Here is a 21,487-nt window from a genome sequence, read left to right as displayed (position 1 = left end):
CACTTTAATAACTAGAGCTTTAATAAACGAGCTTAAACAACAAGCCCAAAACGCTTATAATGAGTGACCATGGCAACACAGTGCCGCGCGCTATGTGAAATTGGCTATAGCCTACAAGCATAAACAAAACACTACGCCTCCGTCGACTGTGTTAGTGTGTTTAGTTAAAGGGTTAGTTCACCCAAAAATGAAAATTCTGTCATTTATTTCTTACCCTCATGTCGTTCCACACCCGTAAGACCTTAATCTTCGGAATACAAATGAAGATATTTTTGTTGAAATCCGATGGCTCCGTGAGGCCTTCATAGGGAGCAATGACTTTTCCATTCTCAAGATCCATAAAGGTACTAAAAACACATCTAAATCAGTTCATGTGAGTACATTGGTTCAGTATTAATATTATAAAGCGAAGAGAATATTTTTGGTGCGCCAAAAAAAACCAAAATAACGACTTATTTAGTGATGGCCGATTTCAAAACACTGCTTCAGGAATCATCGGAGCATAATGAATCAGTGTATCGAATCACGATTCGGATCGCGTGTCAAACTGCCAATGGCTGAAATCACGTGACTTTGGCGCTCGAACACCAGATTAGATTGATTCACTGTGCTCCGATGCTTCCTGAAGGATTGTTTTGTAATTGGCCATCACTTTATAATTCGTTATTTTGCTTTTTTTTTGGCACACCAAAAATATTCTCGTTGCTTTATAATATTAATATTGAACCACTGTACTCACATGAAATGATTTAAATGTGTTTTTAGTACCTTTATGGATCTTGAGAGAGGAAATGTCATTGCTCCCTATGCAGGCCTCATGGAGCCATCGGATTTCAACTAAAATATCTTAATTTCTGTTCCGAAGATTAACAAAGGTCTTACGGGTGTGGAAAGGCATGAAGGTAAGCAATAAATGACAGAATTTTCATTTTTGGGTGAACAAACCCTTTAAATTGCTGAAAATAACAAGTGTTTTGTCACTTTTGTATTAATTTGGTCACAATAACGGATACCAAACACGAGAGATGCCAGAACATTGCTATATGGTCTCCAAGCTGTCAATCATGACATTTTCGAGAGTGAGTCGTGTTCCATACACATATGTAATGATAATTTAGGGGATTCACTCCCTCATTTAAATGCGGTTGTCACTCCTGAAACTTACAGTGTGTACGTGGCCAATTGACTCTTTTCTTCAGCTCCTCCCACAGTGGAGTGGCTATAGCAAAATCTCCCATTTGTTGTGAGTAAACAATTTTATTATGTTTGAACATTCTGTCCTACTCATATGAATGTGTATCACCCTCTATCACCCCTGTAGAACTGAGCCTGCACACCTCATTTGTTTGACTCTAAAAAGCTCTATTTTGCACTCTTCTGACAAGATCCAGTCCCACCGAAATCTCCAGTGATGTCTGGCAAACTATATAGGCACTTATGTTTGATGACATCCAAGGCTTTTATGGTAATCCGTCAAATGTGGGCATGTCACATCTGATCATAGTTCTAGAGACTTATTGACCCCAATACCTGTAACACAGCATTTCTCCAACTATGATCTTTGAAGATTTTTTGGCCACACAAACTATCCTCATACTGTGATTCTTATCTTCTCCAGTTGTTCTAAACTTCTTATTTTTTGCCATCATAATAGAAATGGGAATTCTAAACCATTTTTATGAAGGCCACTTCCTGATTTGTGCAGCTCAGCTATATTTTTTTACACATCATTACTGTATTCTCAGATCTTCCCATTGTGATTGGTGAATATTGGATACTGTCTTATGTTTCACCTCTAATTTATAGTCCAGTGAAAGAGGAAGTCATGTACCACTTCAATTTCACTAATCACTTAGGTTGAAATGTACAATATGAATAGGAGTATATCATTTAGCTGGAGTTTTACTCCTAATAATGGTGCAAATAATTGTAGCAGGTATGTTTTGTGCCTATTACTTCTAACAATTTAATGTATTTAATTTCACATTATTTTTTTCTAAAGATTTACTTTCTAAATATTAGCAAAGATCTAACCTGCAATTGAGGGGAAAATCAAGACAGAAAGCAACAAATATATTTTTTCACAGCCTGTTTTGCTTACCAGGAGTCCTATTTTTATCTTCTTCATGTGATTTTTGTATCTTTTTTACCTTTTTTGTTTCATTGTCTCTTCATGTCTCATTTTCTCTGTTCAATAAACAGACCGTGTGAATGTGAGGTTGGTTAATGGTACCAGTCGCTGTGCTGGTAGAGTGGAGGTTCATCATAGAGGTCAGTGGGGAACAGTGTGTGGAGATCTCTGGGATTTGGCTGATGCTGCAGTGGTGTGTAGAGAGCTGGACTGTGGAGAACCTGTAGATGTTCTGGGTGATGCTCCTTTTGGACCAGGATCAGGACCAATCTTGATGAGTACTGTGATATGTGCTGGATCAGAGTCAACACTGAAGAACTGTGGGTCACTGGAAGGGTTTTCTAACTACTGTGATCATATAAAAGATGTAGGAGTCATCTGCTCAGGTAGCTTTAAAATGTAAATTTGGTAAGTAAGGTAGTGTATGTTGTGTTCTGTAAGGTTCATTCATACTCAGTGTTTTTTTTTTTTTTTTTTTTTTTATAGGAGTGAGGCTGGTTGGAGGTTCTCGCTGCTCTGGGAGGTTAGAGATACTTGATGATCAGACGTGGGTTTCAGTGTGTGCTGCTGCCTTTGACCAGCAGGATGCAGAGGTTGTGTGTAGAGAGCTGGACTGTGGGGCTCCTGTACAGGTGCTGGGAGAAGATGCTTTTGGAAAAGGAGACTCTCAGATGTGGACACAAGAGATTCAGTGCAGAGGAAATGAGTCTCAGATTCACCTCTGTCCAACATCACCATCAAATAAAAATAACTGTTCACATGACCGTATTGTTGGACTTATGTGTGCAGGTACTAACAATAATAAAATTAGTTGTTTTTCTCTCATCTGTCCTTCACTGTGTCTTTGTTTCTTAAACTGCTTCAGACCTAACCTCACTGATGAGCCACCTGCCTTAAAGCAACCTCTCATTCATAATTAGAAGAAAAAGTAAAGGGAAAAAAAGCTGTATTGACTTTCATATTTTAAAACTTTTACTTTTAGCTTTTAATAAATAGTGCTTAATGGTGGACCGACAACAAGATTTATATTGTCAGATAATGTACCAGTATATATATATATATATATATATATATATATATATATATATATATATATATATATATATTTTTTTTATGTGAGAAATAATCTTGTGGTCAAATGACATGCAAAACATATATTTGATGTTTTGTAACACTTAACAATGGTTACATTTGTTTACATTAATGCATCAGGTTTCACAAACTAACAAAAAAAACAGACATGTATTTTTCTGATTGTTACAGCAATTGTCTGACCAGGATAAAAGCATTACTCTTTACTACATTAGGCTCATGAATGAGAGAAGCAGAGAAAGTTAATTGTAAACTGTTTAAAACTGTCATTAATCAATCCAGAGATAATTAACACAAAACATCACATTTTTAAAGCCTGAAACTTTTTTTTTTTTTTTTTTTTAATTCCACCTATAAAATAAGTGTCTCATGTTTTTATGTCTGTCTCTTCTCCAGGAGTCAGGCTGGTTGGAGGTTCTCGCTGCTCTGGGAGGTTAGAGATACTTGATGATCAGACGTGGGTTTCAGTGTGTGCTGCTGCCTTTGACCAGCAGGATGCAGAGGTTGTGTGTAGAGAGCTGGACTGTGGGGCTCCTGTACAGGTGCTGGGAGAAGATGCTTTTGGAAAAGGAGACACTCAGATGTGGACACAAGAGATTCAGTGCAGAGGAAATGAGTCTCAGATTCACCTCTGTCCAACATCACCATCACATGAAAACACCTGTTCATATGTTGGGCTCATGTGTGCAGGTTGGACAAGATTTCCATTAATTGATCAAAATCATTTTAAATATAGTATTTTTTCCTCATTGTCAATGCTCAATTTTGCTTTCTCTTGGTTCTTCAATTTTTGTTCATCTGTCATACTCTGTTTAATATATAGATCATGTGAATGATCATGTGAATGTGAGGTTGATTGGTGGTCACAGTCGCTGTGCTGGTAGAGTGGAGGTTCATCATAGAGGTCAGTGGGGAACAGTGTGTGATGCTGGTTGGAATATGACTGAAGCTGCAGTGGTGTGTAGAGAGCTGGACTGTGGAGAGCCTGTAGATGCTTTGCGTGATGCTCATTTTGGACCAGGATCAGGACCAGTCTGGACTTTTGAAAGGTGTACTGGATCAGAGACAACAATAAAGAACTGTGGATCATCAAGACGTTCATGTGGTCATATTCAAGATGCTGGAGTCATCTGCTCAGGTGAATGAGATTGATCTTCAAAACAATTTGGGGTGAATTCACTTAACAGTTTTCAAATTCACATTTGCTTGTGCTATCAGTGCAAAATGCTGCATTTTTTTCACTTACAATTCACAAACTTATTAAACAGGTACATTCAGCAGCAAAATGGCACAATGTTTTGACTTGAGTCGTTCTTTTTTTGCAACCATGCCTCCTTTCTGTCTAAATAAGTCTCATTACTGATGGCTTTTCACAAAACTCTGTGCTGTTTGCCCAGTTTAAATCACACTATTATCAAAGAATACAGTTAATGAATCTTTATATTTAAAAAGGGATATTTGTGTTTAAGGGGTCATGATCTGCATTTTTTTATTTTATTTTGTAATGTTCTCTGAGGTCCACTTACGCTGTTACCAAGATTTTTACATTAAAAAAACATCCTAATTTAGAAGCAATAAGCTGTTTTCTATCTTGTTTTGATGAACGTCCCCGCCATTACACGTGTAGTTGTTTTGAAAACTTCCAGTGTTGAAAAATATCTTGTTACATAGTTGAAACATTTGCCAACAATGTAAAGCATTTATTGCGTATGACATATGCTTTATTTGCCACAACTAAGACTTATAAAGCTAAGTACATGGAGTTACCAAGGTTATAATTGACAAAGAATGACTTACAGTGTTTAGTGTAAACGGAGTTATGAGTAAATGTATCATCGTTTGTCACACTGTCATTCTTATAGTATTCTTATTAGAACCAAACTGTGTTGTGCAAGTTGCTTTCAGCACCAATTTTGTGCATGTTTTTGTGTCATTGTGCTTATTGGCTAAAATGCACAAAAAAATGTGTGCAGTCGATTCTTAGTGAATTCCATTCTTTTTATTTTGGTAATTGGATGTATTTTGCAATACATTATTGGGTGAAAATCTAACCAGATGTGATTTTTTTTTTTTTTTTTTTTTTTTCATTTTCCTACTAATTTGTAAATAAACATGTTATTTAGTTAAATCTAAATGTTGTTAGTTTTAAACATACTCTTAAAACTGAGACTCTGAATAAATCTATTTTTATTTTTTATTTATTTAAACAGATCATAAACATTCCAGACTTAGTGATGGGCCTCACCTGTGTTCTGGGAGATTAGAAGTGATTCATGGGAAGACCTGGGGTACAGTGTGTGCTGCTGCCTTTGACCAGCAGGATGCAGAGGTTGTGTGTAGAGAGCTGGACTGTGGGGCTCCTGTACAGGTGCTGGGAGAAGATGCTTTTGGAAAAGGAGATGCTCAGATGTGGACACAAGAGATTCAGTGCAGAGGAAACGAGTCTCAGATTCAACTCTGCCCAACATTGACATCACACAAACACAACTGCAGCAGCGACAATAATGTGGGTCTGATCTGTTCTGGTAAATTATTGACATTAAGTGTCTCTCTTCATTTGTATTTGTTAAAGTATAATTTCTCTGTCAGTTGCAATATACAATATTTTAATACACTATTCTATGTCCTTTATTCAGGTCACACGAAGGGCAAACTGGTCAATGGTCCTGACATCTGTTCTGGAAGAGTGGAGCTTCAGTTCCTCACTAAGTGGGGCACAGTATGTGATGCATGCTGGGATATGAGAGCTGCCAGTGTCCTCTGTAGACAGCTGAATTGTGGGATTGCTGTGTCTGTTGTGGGATCAGACTGGTTTGGAGAGGGAAGTGGTGAAATCTGGGCTGATGTGTTTGATTGTGACGGGAATGAAACAAAACTCTCAGAATGTTCCATCTCTTCATGGAGTCGAGCTGAATGTTCTCATAGACGAGATGTTGGAGTCATCTGCTCTGGTGAGTCCTTATTACTGTGAGCAGCTGAAAGATAAATACAAAAGTATGAATACAATTTATAAATTTATATTTATAAATATTTTATTATAAATCATTTATAAATACAAAAAATACAAATACACTACATGTGCAATTTCATATTCATTTCAAACTAAAAGAAAATATTCAAGCCATTTATTTAAAATGTACAGTAAAATTACTATTTATGTAAAATATATTCTCAAACTTGCAATATTTTAGTAAAACATAAGATCTTCTCTTAAGGTTCCTCTCTGGCTGTTCATGATGGTCTGGTGCGGTTGTCTGGAGAGAGACAGTGTGAGGGGGAGGTGGAAGTTTCCATCCATCAGGTCTGGAGGAGAGTTCTGCTGGACTCCTGGAGTCTCACTGAATCCTCTGTGGTCTGCAGACAGCTGGGCTGTGGCTCTGTGCTGAACTTCTCCGGCTCCTCTTCATCCAGTCCTGAACACAGTCATGAGTGTGTGACGGGCTTCCAGTGCTCTGGGAGTGAAGCTCATCTGGGGAACTGCAGCTCTCCACAAACTCTCAACTGCAGCTCCACACAACAGCTGTCAATTACCTGCCTTGGTGAGAAGAGCAACATCTGGGCAGATTCTTCAGTTGTTAGTGATCACTAATGTGTTTCTCTTTCTCTGAATATCAGGTCGCGGGTCCATCAGGCTGGTGGGTTCTGGGGGAGACTGTGCAGGGAGGCTGGAGGTTTTTCACAGCGGCTCATGGGGGACAGTGTGTGATGACTCCTGGGATATTAAAGATGCCCATGTGGTGTGCAGACAGCTGCAGTGTGGAGTGGCCCTCAGTAACCAGCAGGTACCAGCCTGGTTTGGTCCTGGTTCTGGACCCATATGGCTGGATGAGGTGGAGTGTGAGGGGAATGAGACGTCCATGTGGAGCTGCTCTTCTCCAGGCTGGGGAAAACATGACTGTCAACACAAGGAGGATGTAGGAGTCGTGTGCTCAGGTAAACAGTACAGTAGTGTGAAAAACTTATTTCAAAATCCAAAATATTTTTTCCAGACATTTCAATCACCTATATCTAGCTTTCAGTGGTTAAAATTAATTGAGGTTGGATTAGAGTTGAAGTTGATTCTCATCCTTTTTCATCTAGAATTTAAAGAGATCAGGTTAACTGAGGGCTGTGAAGGGAATGTGGAGGTTTTCTACAATGGATCCTGGGGTAATGTGTGCTGGAATCAGATGGACAGAGACACAGCGAGTCTGATCTGTCAAGAGCTGAACTGTGGAAGATCTGGCAGTGAACCCAGTATTTCAGAGGGACTGAAGTCTCATAATTGGCTTGATTATTTTAAATGTCGACGTCATGATTCCACTCTATGGCAGTGTCCATCTTCACCCTGGGGACTGAATGACTGTAATAATGAAGTCGCCAAAATCTCCTGCTCAAGTAAGATAATATTGAACTTATTTAAGATTGTTTGAAGTTGTTGTGTTTTGTAAAAATATATATATTTATTTATTTTAATGATTTTTTTCTTTTCTCTTTAATCTCAGAGGAGCAAACTCATGAGTCTCCTCAGAGTAATCTGACATGTTCTACCTCACCCTCTCCTCACCAGACACAGTGTTCAAGTAAGTCAATTTTGAGTTGATTATTATCACAAATTTAAATAGTTATAAAATGTGTTGTAAAGGTGTTACTGTAAAAGGTGAGCTGAATCTGGTCAGTGATGTTGATGTGTGTGATTTTAGAGCGTCTTCCTCTCAGACTGAGTGGAGGGGAGGGCCGGTGCTCTGGGAGGCTGGAGGTGTTTCATAATGCTGTGTGGGGCTCAGTCTGTGATGATCTGTGGGACATCAGCGATGCTCAGGTGGTCTGCAGACAGCTGGGTTGTGGAGCAGCACTGAGGGCTGATGGGAATTCAGTCTTTGGTGCTGGTGAAGGTGTTGTGTGGCTGAACAGAGTCGAGTGCAGAGGGAATGAGATTCACCTGTGGGACTGTCCTCTCTCCCTGAAGAACCACACTGACTGCTCCAACAAAGATCACGCTGGACTCACCTGTGCAGGTCACAACAAAACACTAAGCATTATTAATCATTTTTACATAATAATAATGTGTGTGTGTTTTGACAGATTATTTTTTATTATTATTTTTTTATTATTGAAGCAGGACATAAGACAAAACACACTGTATTGATTACATCAATACAGAACATATAAAACGAAAAGTAGAATCTACATATAATTATGTGTGTGTGAAAAGAAGTGTGTGAAGTATATGTATGTCTCTATTATAAGTTTCTTAATATACAGTGGGTACGGAAAGTATTCAGACCCCCTTAAATGTATCACTCTTTGTTATATTGCAGCCATTTGCTAAAATCATTTAAGTTCATTTTTCCTCATTAATGTACACACAGCACCCCATATTGACAAAAAAAAAAACACAGAATTGTTGACATTTTTGCAGATTTGTTAAAAAAGAAAATCTTAAATATCACATGGTCCTAAGTATTCAGACCCTTTGCTGTGACACTCATATATTTAACTCAGGTGCTGTCCATTTCTTTTGATCATCCTTGAGATGGTTCTACACCTTCATTTGAGTCCAGCTGTGTTTGATTATACTGATTGGACTTGATTAGGAAAGCCACACACCTGTCTATATAAGACCTTACAGCTCACAGTGCATGTCAGAGCAAATGAGAATCATGAGGTCAAAGGAACTGCCTGAAGAGCTCAGAGACAGAATTGTGGCAAGGCACAGATCTGGCCATGGTTACAAAAAAATTTCTGCTGCACTTAAGGTTCCTACAAGCACAGTGGCCTCCATAATCCTTAAATGGAAGACGTCTGGGACGACCAGAACCCTTCCTAAAGCTGGCCGTCCGGCCAAACTGAGCTATCGGGGGAGAAGAGCCTTGGTGAGAGAGGTAAAGAAGAACCCAAAGATCACTGTGGCTGAGCTCCAGAGATGCAGTCGGGAGATGGGAGAAAGTTGTAGAAAGTCAACCATCACTGCAGCCTTCCACCAGTCGGGGCTTTATGGCAGAGTGGCCAGATGGAAGCCTCTCCTCAGTGCAAGACACATGAAAGCCCGCATGGAGTTTGCCAAGATGGTAAGAAATAAGATTCTCTGGTCTGATGAGACCAAGATAGAACTTTTTGGCCTTAATTCTAAGCGGTATGTGTGGAGAAAACCAGGCACTGCTCATCACCTGTCCAATACAGTCCCAACAGTGAAGCATGGTGGTGGCAGCATCATGCTGTGGGGGTGTTTTTCAGCTGCATGGACAGGACGACTGGTTGCAATCGAGGGAAAGATGAATGCGACCAAGTACAGGGATATCCTGGACGAAAACCTTCTCCAGAGTGCTCAGGACCTCAGACTGGGCCGAAGGTTTACCTTCCAACAAGACAATGACCCTAAGCACACAGCTAAAATAACAAAGGAGTGGCTTCACAACAACTGTGACTGTTCTTGAATGGCCCAGCCAGAGCTCTGACTTAAACCCAATTGAGCATCTCTGGAGAGACCTAAAAATGGCTGTCCACCAATGTTTACCATCCAACCTGACAGAACTGGAGAGGATCTGCAAGGAGGAATGGCAGAGGATCCCCAAATCCAGGTGTCAAAAAGATCTTTCCCAAAAAGACTCATGGCTGTATTAGATCAAAAGGGTGCTTCTACTAAATATTGAGCAAAGGGTCTGAATACTTATGACCATGTGATATTTCAGTTTTTCTTTTTTAATAAATCTGCAAAAATGTCAACAATTCTGTTTTTATGTAAATATGGAGTGCTGTGTGTACATTAATGAGGAAAAAAAAATTAAAAACTTAAATGATTTTAGCAAATGGCTGCAATATAACAAAGAGTGAAAAATTTAAGGGGGTCTGAATACTTTCTGTACCCTCTGTATATGCAAAACAATTCAAAACAATATTATGAAAAAAAATATATACGATATATAGCAAAAAAGTAAAAAAATATTATAACGAAATGAAAAAAGAGAAAAAAACAAGAAAAAAATTTGTGAGGAGAAAAATGGAAAAAAGAGGGGAGAAAATAGAAGAAGAAAAGAAAATTTATAGTGAAATAGTTAGATGGTTGAGAACAGAAGAGAGGGGAAAAGTGTGTGGGGGGGGTAAAGAAAATAAATTATCATTAAAAAAAAAAAAAGAATGAGGTGGAATGGGGCACAGAGGTAATATTGCATCAGGTCGCTATTTAGGAGCATTAGAGTGAAACAGCAGGGAATTTTCCATTTGAGTAATATTTCTATAAGCTCATGGTTCAACAGTGGGAATGTACCCACTGAGCCATCATGGAGAGGACTGATGTCCTGCCTGGTCTCCTTCAAAACCTTTCCCAAACCTTTCCCAAGCCCTGGTTCAGCTCGACTTCAATATACCCGAACTGTTCACTCATTCTTGCACAGCCAAGTGGTGTGGTTAGATAATGTAGTCCATATTTGCAAACCTACCCCATCCAAAAAATAAAATAAAATAAAATAAAATTATTTTTTTTATTTAAATAAAAAAAAATACATAAAAATAAGTAATAATAGAAAAAAGAAGAAAATGGAGAAAAGAGGAAGGAGAGAGAGAAGGAAAGGAAAGACAAAATAAGAGGGGGAAAAAAGTAGAGAGAGAGAGAAGGGAAAAAAAATGGGGTACATATATACATTGAATTGTGCTAATTATAATAATAGAAACAGAATAATAATAATAATAATAATAATAATAACTATACATAGTCAATAATTTAAATCAATACATGTGTACATATTCACACATTCATAGACATATACAAATACATATAAGTATTTATGAAGCTATAGTTATCTTCCCCTTGTTTCCTTTTCTTCTCTATAAGTTTGTAAAGCTGCTGTCTGTAGAATTTGGAGAGTCGTGGGTCCGGAGTCAGGGTTTTGATGTATATTGAGATAAGTCAAAAATGGGTTCCAAATATCAGTAAATATATTTTTCTTGTTTATGTATGTTATTTTTTCTAATGTGATATATTCTATAAGTAAGTTAGTTCAGTGATTAATATGTATATATATATATATATTTTTTTTTTTGATTTCCAGTTTAACAGAATTAATTTCTTGCGATAGTTAGAAAGATGAGTAGTGGATTTTTGTATTTAATCAGAAGATTGTTAATTTCAATGGTGTTACCCAATAAACAAAGTGACGGAGATGGAGGAATCCTACAGTCCAAAATTGTGGAAAGTTTATCTGTGACTGACATCCAAATTTCAATTTAACCATTTAGACATTGGTGGAATTATTGTTGAATTGCTATTTGAAATAAGTTTATAAAGTTTGGATGTGAATTTTTTAGAATTAGTCATTTTCATTATTTCGTCCATCATCTGAGAGGGATGCAGTGGGTTATTTACTATATTAATCCTAATTAATCCTGTGTTTTGACAGATTTGTCAGTGTCCACTACTCCTGCCACAACAACATCATCTTCTCCTCCAGTTTCTCAGACAGTGAGCTCAACATCAGTCTCTCCTCCACAAACTCCTCCGTCTCTCTCTGTGCTTGTGATTGTACTGGGAGTTGTGCTCTTACTGCTCTTAGTGCCACTGCTTATACTGATTCAGCAGAACAGAGTGATGAGGAGAGGTAGGAGAGATCCAGAGACTGTCATATTGTGTCTTATTCAGTGTGTGATCAGTCATGTGAGGTGAACTGACAGCAGGTTTGTCTCTCTACACTCACAGCTCTCTCTAAGAAGACTGAAGCTGTTTATGAGGAGATTCATCACAGACCCTCTAACAGACACAGTCTCTTCACTCAGAGCGGTGAGTGTCATTTCTTCTGATTTGTGGAGATCAACAGGGTCTCATTTTAATCAGAAGGATGAGTGGAGTAAATCACATTCAGTCATATTTGTGAGACCTTTTGTGCCCAATCTTAAATGATTTGTTATTGTTGTATGATCCATAGAAAGTGGATATTTTGTCTGATTTGTGAATGTGAATGTGTCAGATGACAGACATTAACCTGCAGTTCTGTAGGGTTTTCTTTTACTTACACACACACACACACACACACACACACACACACACACACACACACACTGTGTTGGGAGGTAGGGGTTCATATATTTATAGGTATGTTTCTGTGATTATTTGTCTCTAAAATCCTTTGATCTTACATTATAGTCCTACTCGTGTATTGTAAACTGGTCACATCATTTATGGATTGATCAAAATGTTAATGACCTCATGGCCAACAAGAGTGTTTCATTCCTAAAAATATTCTGTTTTGATTTTTGAAGACAGGGCGAATGAAATCACACCAGAATACTATGATGATGTCATCACTGATGGACTGCAACCAGGTGCTGTTCTGTAATATATTATTCTATAATCTATATATGAAATTAAGACAATATACATATATATGTTTTAAATGTGATGGCATCTGATTCATGTTAAATTTGTTGAAGACACACCTGGGAGCTATGATGATGTTGTCACCACCACTGAACAGAACTCTGGTATTAAAGAATATGTTTCTTTCTTTTTTTTTTTTTTTTCTTTTTTTTTTTTCATGTTTTATATGTATGTATATTCTAACACAATCCCTTTAAATTGATGCTCAGTACAGATGAAATGCAACATTTGTTCTATGCTTCTCTCTCTTTCTCTGTAGTGGACATGCCAGAGAATTATGATGATGTTAACGAAGGTGTTTTTACTTTTTTTAAAAAAAAAATTTATTTTATGTTTATTTTCTAATACAATCCCTTTAAATTGATGCTTAGTACTGATAAAATGCAACATTTGTTCTGTCTATGTTTGTGTGTTTGTGTGTGTGTGTGTGTGTGTGTGTGTGTGTAGTGGACATGCCAGAGAATTATGATGATGTCATCATTAATGGCAAGAACTCTCAAGGTGTAACGGGTGAGTTAAATAACAATATATTGAACATGCGTTCATTATGAATCATCATGACTTCATCAGGAGTAAATCTAATAGTCTCAGACAGTCATGAGGAGAAAGAGATCAATGACATCATCAGTGACACAAGCTGTATTAAAATCACAATGTGAGGTTTTATTTCACATGTGTATCAGAGGGAGATCAGGAGGAGTATGATGATGTGAAGAACATCAGTGAAGATGAGAGAAACCTGTTGGGTCAGTTTTTGTCTCTTTTTTTAGGCTCAGTTTTAGATTTAAATACAACATTGAACATGATATATTTGCTTTTGTTTTTAATAACAGACTATGATGATGTGGGGGAGGAGTCAAAAAACGAGGACGTGACTGTATGACTCAATGGCCACACCCACTGCCTCGGTTCATGAAATTTTACAGCTTCTAGAGTTGGGTTGAATTGATCTTATATAGATACTTTGTTTTAATATTATTTTTTTTGCACTTGCATTTTGTAAAATGAATTGCTTTGAAATTTATAAGCTTATAACTTTGATTCTTTTTTGCTTTTCTTTAACAAGCACATTTTAATGATCTTAAAAACAATGAAAAACACAATACAAAACTATAAATATCATGTTAATTTTTATGTAGTTGCAGATTTTGCAAGGGGTATGTAAACTTTTGAGCACAAATATCTAATTAAAACAAATAAAAAAATAAACTGGTCTATTTATTTATGTATTTATTTATTTATTTATCTTAAGCCATAATCATTTGGTTATTTAAGAATAAAAACATTGTATCCAACCTGAAACAGAGAAGCGTGATTCATGAGAACACTTCTCCACTGCTCCAGTGGTGGCGTGTTTTACACCACTGCATCCGACGCTTTGTGATGTAAGGCTTGGATGCAGCTGCTCAGCCATGGAAACGTCTCGGTTACATAGGTAACCCTCGTTCCCTGAAGGAGGGAACGGAGACGTACGTCGGACAGACCGACGAATAGGAATCTCGCTAGAGAGGCCAATCTACTTCGAGTGTAACTAAACGAGCCAATGCACATTGGCATGCAATCATATGCATCAGCTGCTCGCCTCGCAGCGCGGGTATATAATGAGCAGCAGGTGCGTTGCATCTTCAGGTTTTCGCTGAGGAGCCGAACCCAGCAGGCGGCAGCATCAGCAGGACAACGCCTGTGGCGACGGGACGTACGTCTCCGTTCCCTCCTTCAGGGAACGAGGGTTACCTATGTAACCGAGACGTTCCCATTCAGTCGGTCACGTTCGACGTACGTCGGACAGACCGACGAATAGGAATCCCTACCAAAGCGCCACAGGGGCTGCCCTCTTCCAGCGCTCTGTCGTGAGCCACCTGAACCCCCTTGCCTAAGGACGGTGGGACCAGGCTCACGCAGAGAGGGTCGATCACTGTTGTTCCCAAAACCCACTCAGTGCGACAATTGGATAACGCTGGGAAAGCGTAGCCTTACATGCGATAAGGAACGCTGCGGAAGCCATATCCTTCCCCGAAGGAGTTATATGGATAAGTACATATGGACTAACCTTGTAGGTTGTACAACATATGGAAGAACTGGGGTGACTCCACTCGGTGAGAGATGGGTTCTCCCAGAGGGAAAGACACGGGCTTCGTTTAGGAGCAGCCGTGGAAAAAGCCATATGGGATCCCCGTAGGGTCACACATATGGAACCCAGCCTAAATCCGGTTCTCAAGGATACAACGGAGTATAGGCCTGGCGCCAGACGCTCCGCCACGTCGGCTGCCGAAGGGTAACCGGAGGACTCAACAGGGTCTGCCCGTAGGGACTCTCTGGAGAATAGAATGCGCATGTAGCGCAGCAAGCCGACACTAAGCCGGGGCCTCTCCGTGCCTCTGACCTGAGGCGAGAACACGGGAGGAGACCGGCTCGACACGAAGGCTATAGTATCTAGCGAACGTGTTAGGTGTCGCCCAGCCCGCAGCTCTACAAATGTCTGTTAGCGAGGCGCCACGAGCCAGCGCCCAGGAGGATGCCACACCTCTCGTGGAGTGGGCATGCAACCTGAGCGGGCAGGGCACGCCCTGAGCTTGGTAAGCCAGGGCGATGGCATCCACTATCCAGTGGGCCATCCTCTGCTTGGAGACAGCCTTTCCCTTCTGCTGGCCTCCGTAACAGACGAAGAGCTGGTCTGAGGTCCTGAAGCTTCGAGTTCTGTCTATGTACAGTCGCAAGGCGCGAACTGGACAGAGCAAAGCCAGGGCTGGGTCTGCCTCCTCCGAGGGCAGCGCTTGCAGGCTCACCACCTGATCCCTGAAGGGAGTGGTAGGAACCTTGGGCACATAGCCAGGCCGGGGTCTCAGTACCACGTGGCTGTCACCCGGCCCGAACTCTAGGCACGATTCGTCGACCGAAAATGACTGCAGGTCCCCTACCCTCTTGATGGAGGCCAATGCCACCAGCAGCAAAGTTTTCATAGAGAGAATCTTTAAGTCTGCTGACAGCAAAGGCTCAAAGGGAGCAATCTGGAGTGCTCTGAGCACCAGAGTAAGGTCCCAAGAGGGTATGGAGGGGGGACGAGGAGGATTTAACCGTCTCGCCCCCTAAGGAACCTGACGACCAGGTCGTGCTGACCAACAGATTTGCCATCTATGTGGTCGTGGTAAGCGGAGATAGCAGCAGAATGGACTTTGAGGGTGGAGGGGGACAGCCTACGCTCCAACCCTTGCTGCAAGAAGGAAAGCACGACACCGATCGAGCATCTTCGGGGGTCTTCTCGGCGAGAAGAGCACCACTCGATGAACAGGTTCCACTTCGAGGCGTAAGCACGTCTCGTAGACAGTGCACGTGCCGAAGTGATGGTGTTAAGTACCTCGGGGGGTAAGTCACCTAGAACCTCCGCGTCCCGTCCAGGGACCAGACATGGAGTTTCCAGAGGTCTGGACGCGGGTGCCAAAGAGTGCCCCGTCTCTGAGAGAGGAGGTCCTTCCTCAGAGGGATGGGCCAGGGAGGGGCTGTCGCGAGGAGTGAGAGTTCTGGGAACCAGGTCCGGTTGGGCCAGTAAGGCGCAACTAACAAGACCTGCTCCTCGTCCTCCCTGACTTTGCACAGGGTCTGTGCAAGTAGGCTCACTGGGGGAAACGCATATTTGCGCAGGCCCCGGGGCCAGCTGTGAGCCAGTGCGTCTGTCCCGAGTGTTCCCTCGGTCAGAGAGTAAAACAACTGGCAGTGGGAGGTTTCTGGTGAGGCAAACAGGTCTACCTGAGCCTCTCCGAACTCTCTCCAGATCAGCTGAACCACCTGGGGGTGGAGTCGCCACTCTCCGGGCAGCGCAGCTCGTGATAGCTCGTCGGCCACACGGTTGAGCACACCGGGGACATGAATGGCGCGAAGCGACCTCAGATGCTTCCGACTCCACAGGAGGAGATGGCGGGCGAGTTGCGACATGCGACGGGAGCGTAGACCACCTTGGCGGTTGATGTACGCAACGGTCGCAGTGTTGTCCGTACGGACCAGTACATGCTTGTCGCAAAGCAGGCCTTTGAGGCGGCTCAGCGCAAGGCGTACTGCCAGCAACTCGAGGCAATTGATGTGCCAATGCAGATGGGGTCCCGTCCAAACCCCTGAGACTGCATGCCCGTTGTACGTGGCACCCCAGCCGGTGGCAGAAGCATCTGTGAAAACCACAGCATGCCGGGACACCTGTTCTAGGGGCACTCCTGCCCGGAGAAACAAAGGGTCCGACCACGGACTGAAGGTTCGGCGGCACTCCTGAGTGATTGGCACCCGGAACGTGCCGCGTTGCCACGCCCATCTCGGGACTCGGCCGTGAAGCCAGTGCTGAAGCGGTCTCATATGAAGCAGCCCGAGCGGTGTTACAGCCGCTGCAGCCGCCATATGCCCCAGGAGCCTCTGAAAAAACTTCAGTGGGACCGCTGTCCTGCCATTGAACGTATTCAGGCAGTTCAACACCGACCGAGCACGTTCCTCTGTGAGGCGTGCTACCCGTTCGACCGAATCCAACTCCATACCGAGAAAAGAGATCCTCTGCACTGGGGCGAGTTTGCTCTTCTCCCAGTTGACCTGAAGCCCCAACTGGCTGAGGTGCCTGAGCACTAAGTCCCTGTGTTCGCACAACTGATCCCGAGACTGTGCTAAAATGAGCCAGTCGTCCAGGTAGTTGAGAATGCGAATACCCTGTTCTCTCATGGGAACAAGGGCTCCCTCCACGACTTTCGTGAAGACGCGGGGAGACAGGGCCAGCCCGAAGGGTAAGACTCTGTACTGATATGCTCGACCTTCGAACGCGAATCTCAGGAATGGCCTGTGTCGCGGAAGAATCGAAACATGAAAGTACGCGTCCTTCAGGTCGATCGCTGCAAACCAATCTCGGGGACGGATGCACTCGAAAATGCGTTTCTGCGTAAGCATTTTGAACGGTAGCTTGTGAAGGCTCAGATTCAAAACTCGCAGGTCCAAGATCGGTCGTAACCCGCCGCTTTTCTTGGGTACAATGAAGTAGGGGCTGTAGAACCCTGACCTCAAATCGGCTGGAGGGACCGGCTCTATCGCGTCCTTCGCCAGTAGGACTGCAATCTCCGCACGCAGAACAGGGGCATCGACATCTTTCACTGAAGTGAAGAGGACGCCCCTGAACTTGGGGGGACGCCGGGCGAACTGAATCGCATAGCCGAGCCTGATGGTCCGGAGGAGCCAGCGAGACGGACTGGGGAGCGCTAGCCAGGCTCCCAGAGACCGCACCAGCGGCACCAAGGGGACCACCGGCGTACCCGCCGCGGGGCAGCGAGGTGGAACGCAGGGACGCGGCCCGGGAGGCTCTCTGTGTGAGGCGGCCCGAAGCGGGGTCACAGTGTGCTGTGCAACACTTACCTGCCTCCACGGGTGGACAGAGGGAGCAGTCGAGGATTTGCTTACCTGCTGCTCGCTGCTGTCCGCTGGCGACAGAAGAGGTGGATGAGAGTGGTGAGGTTCTAGCCCTCCCACTGCTCTCCGAGCCCTCTTCGGACCCGGAGATAAAGGAAACTGCTCTTTTCTTGAAAATTTGGGTACCGCTGGCCGTTGAGCCAGCGGCGGAACAAAAGGAAACAACAAAAGATTCTCCACCCGGCCCTCCTCCGGGGGAAGGAGTGGTGCATTCACCACCTCCTGAAGAGCAGTCCCCTCCATCTCCGGGTCGCCCGTCCTAGGGCCGCTTGGACTTGGCCTTGCCACCCTTCTTCTTGGGGGGTGGCTGGACGGGCTGGGCGCCCCGCCCGCGACCGGCTCCACGGCGCCGCTTGGATGGAGGCTGCTGCTGCTGGGGCGCGGGAGCGGGGGCGGCTGCAGGGGGCGCCCTCGGCGACGGGTAGTCTGAGGTGCCGCCGGCGGTGGAGGTGCAGCAGCTGACCGCCTCGGCAGGATGTGACTGATGGCCTCAGACTGCCTTTGTACAGCCGAGAACTGTTGGGCAAAGTTCTCGACCGCGTCGCCGAAAAGGCCGGTCTGGGACACGGGGGAATTAAGAAACCTGACCTTGTCGGTATCCCTCATGTCCGCAAGACACAGCCAGAGATGGCGTTCCTGGACCACCATAGTGGACATCGCACGACCCACTGACCGCGCCGTAACCTTCGTCGCTCGAAGCGCGAGGTCCGTCGCGGCACGAAGTTCCTGGAGAACTTGTGGATGATGACCACCCTCGTGCAGGTCCCTCAGTGCCTTGGCCTGATGGACCTGCAACAACGCCATAGCGTGTAAGGCAGAGGCAGCTTCCCCACAGGCCTGATAAGCCTTGCCGGTAAGATCCGACGAGTACTTACAGGCCCGGGAAGGGAGAGACGGCTCCCCCCGCCAGGTGGAGTTAGGGCACAGTTGCATAGCAACGGCCCGTTCCACAGGGGGTATGCGCGTGTAACCCTTCGCTGCCCCGCCATCAAGGGTGGTGAGGGAGGAGGACCCACCGACACGGTTTCGGGCAGTAAAAGGTGCCGTCCACGTGCCCGTGAGCTCTTCATGCACCTCCGGGAAGAAGGGCACTGGGGTGGGGGGCTGAGAACCAGCCCTGGCCACCCCGAGATACCAGTCATCCAACCTCGAGGGTTCGGGACACGGTGTGCACTCTCCTTGAAGGCGCTCCTCTTACCAGCTGTAACAACAGCTTTTTAGCGCTCTAGGCGCACCGTTTCACCAGCCGTGAGAACGGCCTTCACGCTGATTACAGCTTTGCTCAATCAAATTAAAGGCAAAAACAAAAACAAAAGGAGAATCGGCCCCGCTGCTGCGCTGTCCGCCTGCACCTCGCAACAAAGAGACGTCTTGAAGAGAGACTCGTTCACCACACTCGCTTTCAGTAGCTGTCTTCATAGAAGGTTTGGCTCCGAAGCGAAAAGCTGAAGATGCAACGCACCTGCTGCTCATTATATACCCGCGCTGCGAGGCGAGCAGCTGATGCATATGATTGCATGCCAATGTGCATTGGCTCGTTTAGTTACACTCGAAGTAGATTGGCCTCTCTAGCGAGATTCCTATTCGTCGGTCTGTCCGACGTACGTCGAACGTGACCGACTGAATGGGAACCCATTCCATGAAGCACTCTACGCACTGTTCTGGAGCTAATCTGAAGGCAGTCTGTAGATACTGACTCTACCGAAAGTTGGCAACTTCTGCGCACTGTGTGCCTCAGCAAGTGCTGATCCCACTCTGTGATTTAACGTGGCCTACCACTTCGTGGCTGAGTTGCTGTTGTTCCCAATTGCTTCCACTTTTGTTATGATCCCACTAACAGTTGACCGTGGAAGATTTAGTAGTGAGGAAATTTCATGAATGGACTTATTGCACAGGTGGCAACCTATCACGTTACCATGCTTGAATTCACTGAGCTCCTGAGAGCGACCCATTCTTTCACAAATGTTTGTAGAAGCAGTCTACATGTCTGCTTGATCTTCTACACCTGTGGCCATGGAAGTGAACGCCTGAATTCTTTGATCTGGAGGAGTGTCCCAATACTTTTGGAAATATAGTGTATATAGGCATATGAATATTTACATATTTAATTGCTCATATCTTAATTGAAGATATATGATAATAGCAACAAATGCAAATGTAATGATTTCACTCAACTAACCTATAAGTTTCAATGAAAGCAAAGATGTCTGAAATGTACATGTTGGCTAATTTATTGAAATACTGAATAATAACCCCATTAATTACAAAGAAGATGTGGTGTGATGTTGTTAGTGGGTGGGATATATTAGGAAGCAAATGAGCATGTTGTCCTCAAAGCTGATGTGTTAGAAACAGGAACAATGGGCAAGCGTAAGGATTTGACAAGGTTTGACAAGAGCCAAATTGTGGTGGCTAAACGACTGGGTCAGATCATCTCCAAAACTGGAGCTCTTGTGGGGTGTTCCCAGTCTGCAGTGGTCAGTATCTATCAAAAGTGGTCCAAGGAAGGAACTGTGGTGAACCGGCAACAGGGTCATTGGCGGCCAAGGCTCATTGATGCACGTGGGGAGCGAAGGCTGGCCCGTGTGGTCCGATCCGACAGATGAGCTACTGTAGCTCAAATTGCTCAAGAAGTTAATGCTGGTTCTGATAGAAAGGTGTCAGAAGACACAGTGCATCAGTTTGTTGCGTATGGGGCTGTATAGCCTCAGACCAGTCAGGATGTCCATGCTGACCCCTGTCCACCACTGAAAGTGCCAACAGGGGCACGTGACCATCAGAACTGGACCACGGAGCAATGGAAGAAGGTGGCCTGATCTGATGAATCACGTTTTCTTTTACAACATGTGGATAGTTGGGTGTGCGTGCATTGCTTACCCGGGCAACACATGGCACCAGGATGCACTATGGGAAGAATGCAAGCCATCAGAGGCAGTGTGAAAACGGCTATTCTTTGATGAATGTTTTATCCATATCTATTTTGTCTTTATCAGGCAAAACATTGATGTTTTTAGTTTGCATGCACTTTTAGTGAAAGTACACAAAAAATACAATTGTAAATCAGTTTTATTACAAGTAAAACTTGTACAAGTAAAACAAAGTAGAAATTACTACTGAGACCTACACTTGGGTGTTAATACTCCTTGTCGCACTTGTCCGCCTGTCTTTAAAATAAGTAGTGTTTTGCTGCCATCTTGTGGATGAGTAACACATTGCCACCTTAAACGCAGATGCCCATGGCTGCTAATATGTTGTATACTTGCTATAGTGAACGATTTTTCTTACAATAAACATTCTATTAAATTGAGGATTTCTAAAATGAATAACAAAAATAATAAAAGCTCTGCCAGAATGGGCAAAATGGTTGAAAATGTAGCTTAAATTTGTCAGAATTTGTTTTCTAGTCATTTATAAAGATATGTTTTCCTGTAAATTAAGTAAATATAATTTTTCATATAATAAATTTTATATAATTTATGTAATTTAAT

General features: G+C 43.3%; 1 pseudogene; it reads left to right on the top strand.

Moving 5' to 3' along the window:
• Positions 1–13,455, top strand: part of LOC137024486 (uncharacterized) — an 86,420-nt pseudogene extending 72,965 nt beyond the window's left edge.
• The last annotated feature ends 8,032 nt before the right edge of the window (positions 13,456–21,487 follow it).

Source organism: Chanodichthys erythropterus, chromosome 8, assembly GCF_024489055.1.
Source record: "Chanodichthys erythropterus isolate Z2021 chromosome 8, ASM2448905v1, whole genome shotgun sequence".
NCBI classification, from domain to species: Eukaryota; Metazoa; Chordata; class Actinopteri; order Cypriniformes; family Xenocyprididae; genus Chanodichthys; species Chanodichthys erythropterus.
The sequence above is the reverse complement of the archived record's forward strand: the minus strand, read 5'-3'. Positions and strand labels throughout refer to the sequence as shown.